The sequence below is a fragment of the Schistosoma mansoni genome, assembly GCF_000237925.1.
Source record: "Schistosoma mansoni, WGS project CABG00000000 data, supercontig 0261, strain Puerto Rico, whole genome shotgun sequence".
In the NCBI taxonomy this organism is placed as follows: domain Eukaryota; kingdom Metazoa; phylum Platyhelminthes; class Trematoda; order Strigeidida; family Schistosomatidae; genus Schistosoma; species Schistosoma mansoni.
Genome location: NW_017386124.1, coordinates 44086 through 49553, shown reverse-complemented (window position 1 = coordinate 49553; position 5468 = coordinate 44086). Strand labels below are relative to the sequence as shown.

Below are 5468 nucleotides of genomic sequence, written 5' to 3'. Positions count from 1 at the left end.
AAAAGTGCCGGGTTCAAGTCACGGAGTGAACATCATTTCTGTATGTAGGTATATCCAGCTGACGAGTCCCAAACAGATTCAGTAAGATTCTGTGTTTAACTTTGAAATCTAGCGTTATGCGGATGTGGTGGCTAGTATTGTATAAATGAGACAGAATAGAGCTTATTGTTTTTTGTTCGTTCATCATACTTGTTGGTTGACGCTCTTTTCCTATCAGCATTACATATTCAATTGTATTGTGGTGTGGGTTACTTATGTCCACATAAGTAGTATATGGTGATGGTCAGGCATAGAATGTATTTCAACAGAAGATCGATAGGGAAGGAACAGGAACAGAACTCAAGTAGTATGAAAATACATGAACAATGAAATCAGAGACGATGGACTGATATTTGCAGAAGGAATAGTCAAGATTGAGACAATCGATTGATAGTTTACAAATTAACTATTTACTGTATGGTTGTCAGATTTTACTGAGATATTCTGTAATTTTCGTATCAAATGTATTCGATTGTCCTTACTCGCCTTCTTGTTCACTATAGTATTACTACACCGATTACTCGATTTACTTATTAAATATGTAAAGTCAAATGACTGATTTCAAACTCACTTTTTCACTCCTTAATTTCTATTTATATTCTTGCCTAATATTTATGATAATAAAAAATTAAAAAAACTTTAATCTTTCATTCGTCGACGTATTATCCGAATAATATCTTTAGAGAAAATATTGAGATACATTATTAAATTGATCTACTATCATTTATTTGGTACTAATTTTATACTCAGTCGTAAAACTCATATTCAAGGATGTTGAATCATGACGACGAGATAAGTGAAAAGAAATATTCCATCGTTTTACTTATATTTTTTAATAAGCATTTGAACAGATTAACATAAGTCCATTTTCTTTCATTGGTGTCATTATTAGCTCCTTATGACTTGTAGTCTATAAACTATCCTGATTCATAGCAATGAATTCATTCATCAGTTACAGTAGACAACTGTTTGAAGAATGTGATAAATGTATTGTAGATGTATGCAAAATTCTGACAATTTATAACTATTCATAAAGCAATTGACTGGAACTAAATTTTATACCATCGGACCATTTATTAACCAACCACTTTCCTCACAATTTGAGGAATACTATTTTAAAACAGTATCCATTTAAAAGAGATCAGAAATGCTTACTACCAAAAAAGTTTTAAAGTAAAATGGTTTGTTTTTCATTCAATTGAGATTTAGTTTTCATTGATTTATTGTACTAACACAAACGTTCCACGAGAATTGCTTATCCATAGTCTATTATTCATAGAGTATAAATACTATGTTTATTGCAATAGTGTTATTTTTATATTTTCAGAATAGGGGTTTGTGGAGATTATAGTAATTTGATTGTTAAATTCCTGTATCGATTTAAGCTAGACCACTATTGGATCGGTTGAAGTTAGACGCTAACACAGTTAGATGCTGACTCAATGGTTTAGAGGTTAAGCGTTCGCGCGCCATATCGAAGGTCCTGGGTTTAGGTCATGTATGTAGAATCGTGTATGCGCACTGCTAAGCAGTCCCATACTAGGACGAAACGGTTGTCCAGTTCTTCCAGGTTTTCAATAATGGTCTAGCTTAAATCGACTAATGAATTCAACCATTAAATTGTCTTATCTGTTTAGGAGAATTTGTAAGGAACTGGCAAAACTGAACTTATTCTTTTAATAATCAGTCTAAATATCCTATTCATTAGTTGTTTTTCTAAAACACTTTTATTTATGATATTTCTTTATTGTCTCATTTAGATACTTCCATTTCACTTATTAAAATTAGATAAAATTGATAGAATCCACATTTTTATATGGTGAATAGATGATTAATCAACCTCTTTAAATGTCGATAGTGTAATAAGAAGACAAAGATTATCAGAACTATGTAATGATATTGTTATAAACGTATGTATGCCGTCGCCAATTGTCATATACGTAGAGAGAGAGAGAGAGGATGCTGGTTATAACCTTAGGGGTTTCTGGTTATAACAGTCCTTTTACTTCTTCACGTATGTGGGACGTTAATTTATCTTAGACGAATATCTACACTAGATTCCCACCCAGTGTCTATTCTACAGGACTTCAACAGAACTCAGATCAAGAACACCAGATATATTTCCACACGAAAATCTGACACAAAGAACAGTTAATCAATAAGTGTCCATCAACAAGGAACAGTCAATAAGTCAATACATAATAAGGATAGGGAAATATATATATAACACACAACACCTGTCATCCCCTCTAATGTCTGACTCATCGAGACAACCAATCATTGACATTCTCGCCCACACATCAGATATATTATCGCAATACGTTTCGAACAATCTGATCACACATATACTTGTTAAGAACATTTATATATCACTTTAGTTCTGATTATGAATGCAGTGATCCTGAGTGATGTTAGAGATATGAGGGCAGTTATCACTTTCCGGTTGCCCACACCGTAGAAGGGTTCTTCTAGAGGTACCTGAAGAGGAAATCGGGTTATAGTTGGTGTTAGTGACCTGATAGCGTGACCGTATTGCCTAAGCGACAACTGCTTGAGGTCGGTCACACACGACCATTTTTTCAGTAATTTTCGTATTCATTCCGTACTTGTTGAGACCTTGCCGCCGGAGACCGATATCCGTGGAATAAGGCAAAGTGTGCTTTTTTAGTATCAACTTTTTCTAACCCCACCCCTCCTTGTGGGAAGGCAGCATCGCTGTCATGCTGGTTGTCTGAAGGAAACACCTTACTGCTGTCACACCTCTGTATAGTCAGCAGTACGACTTCGCCTTCGGACCTTGGGTTTGCTGCTTTTAGTCTTACCGCTCTTCAACCGACTTGCCTGGCATGGCAGAACCTTGAGGAACGATTGTTTCAGTCAGTATAGCTCGATTGGTTCATCACAATAAGCAAGCCCGACCACCACGTCAAGGTAGCAGGAACGGTCGAGACATAGTTCTGATAATCTTAGTCTTCTCATTACACTATCAAAATTTATCAAATGGACTAATTGCTTTAAATTTCTTAAAAGAAGACTCCCTTTAAAAATGTGTTTTAGTCTGTGTTGCTATCTTAAATTTTTAATTATGAAGTAGCAATGTTTTTGTATGTGAACGAATACATTTATGATATGATATTTTATTATTATAACGATTTGCCAAGACTGTTATTAATTTTATAATGATTGTATTGTCATAGTATTTATGTTCCAGTCCACTTGATTTCTTGGTCCTATTTTATTTTCTCCCAAGTTTATTGTCAGCAAGTTTCCTTGTCGAATATAATTTATTTATCATATGAGTATATGGTCCTACCACTTACTGATTTCAATAGACTCTTTAATGTTTATTTATTTAAACACATAAATATTGGTACAAGGAAGCACCAGATAAATATACGCCACACAAATCTCATTTGATTTGTGTGAGGGCTGTGATACTGCCCAGGTGCCCAGACTGAAGCAGGTGGTTTTCTCAGGGGACCACCCCCGGAGCCTTCGACCTGAAGGTCTGATCCACAAGGCAGTAGAACATCGTAAGGAGATGCGGTCCCATGGTAGCCGGTGACCAACGATTTATTCATACGCCATTTGTTCCATCAGGATACTGGAGTCAGCCCATGTGCACCATTGGTTTGGAATCAGGGTTTGCCGACTCCCCTAGGTGGACTCGTCGTGTCCACCAACCCGATTAAAACATCGGGAATTCGCTTTTCGTTCTCTCAATTTATTAAACAACAGTAATGCCACGAGAAGGCAGTGAGTAGGTCTTCCCTGGCAGAGGCTATATATTGGCTGGCCATATGAGAGCATTTCGAGAGGGAGAGAGGACTCTCTCCACTCTCGGCCTTACCAAGGCATTTGAGGGCCTCTTTAATGTACTCATACTGAATCTTTTTCAATCATAAAGATATTTCATCTAACAATAGTGCGATGTAGAATGAAAATCCATGTGAGTTTTATTCTTTTTTTATATTGAAAATATTGTTGTCTTTTGGAATTCGCCCTATTTTTTTATTATTATTGGTGATAATAACGTCGACTATTTTTGTTATTGTGTTGATTTGCCAGTTGATTTAGACGAATTAATCTCCACATTGTCATTTAAACTTTATATAGAATCTTAACTTGATTAGCTAATCAAGACCAAATTCTTTAGTTTGAATAGATTAGCTGAAGAATTGGATTACTAACTATTCGTTTGTACAAATGATCATTTTGTTAGTGAACTTTTTTTATTGTTGTTTGAAAATGGGAACAATTGTCAGCCTCTCTCTGTAAACGCATTTCTCGCTCTCATTTGTTTACACAATTTATAGATTAAAATCTTATATTTAATTTCATCAGCTGAACTTAATTACCAATAATGTGTTCATTTACTTCACCATACAACCACCACGTTATCAATATTCTAGAAAATTCTTGTACATTTGCTTTTCACGTGGAAATGGGATTTGTTTGTGAACTAGATGATCTCAAATATTTTTAGAGGTATGAGTGTGGTTATCATTTCCCGGTTGCCCACACCGTGGTACCTAAAGAAATTAGATTACAGACTGTCTTGACTACTTGAGGCTAGTAGTTAACTGTTTGCGGCCGGTAGCGTACGGCTTTTTTCTTAGTAGTTTCGGATATGTTAGATCCGTATGTTTAAGGCCTAACCGCTGCGGACGCAAATCCTTAGGGCTAGTCAAGGTGTGAAATTTTATGGTTAACCTTTTCTTACTTCTTCCTCCTGTCATGGAAATGCAGCTTCACTACAGATGCTGGTTGTTCGACGTAACCTTACTGTTGCCACATCCCTGTACAGCCAGCAGTACAACTTCAAGCCAGTAGTTTGCTACTTTTAGTCTTACCAACCTTGAGGTGCTAGGATGTAAATGAACCAGTTCAAGGTCGACCATCTCGTTACTGTAGCACCTACGATAGGGATTCGTGTAAAACACCCAGTTTAATGTTTTTAACTTTACTTGGATCTTTATAACTCTATACCGTTTATGTACATTAAATTCTGGTCTACACTGATTTTAAGCTTCAACAGTAGTTCTGATACTTAATTTTTACGGATTGTACACAGTTGATAATAGATAATCTAGGGAAATGAAGTGAATTAGTGTTATCCCATTTAAATAAACGTTGTTGCTTTTATCAAGTCATCTCCTAATTTTATTTATTGAAGTGTCTGTTATTAACGTTTACAGTGAAATTAATTACATCAAAAGTTAATTAGAGTATGCCTTTCTTGGAGACGTTAGTTTCCCGGAACTCACTTGGGAAAGGTCCTAATTTTGTAATTTTATTCTGAAAATTTGAATTTTATGATTTTGTACCAAGAAACGCTTAGTTGACCTACAGCTTATATTTCCCACTCGGAATTCCTTGACTGTCATTGGTTGACGGATTTTTTTAATACACTATTTTGTGGCTCTCAT

The 5468-nt window shown here is 35.4% G+C and overlaps 1 protein-coding gene across 1 annotated transcript in view; it reads left to right on the top strand.

Annotated features, from left to right (window-relative positions):
- The window catches only part of Smp_145770 (hypothetical protein), a gene marked incomplete at both ends in the record, with an annotated part of 37806 nt that overhangs the window by 12635 nt on the left and 19703 nt on the right, over window positions 1-5468 (top strand). The gene's annotated exons all lie outside the window — the stretch shown is intronic.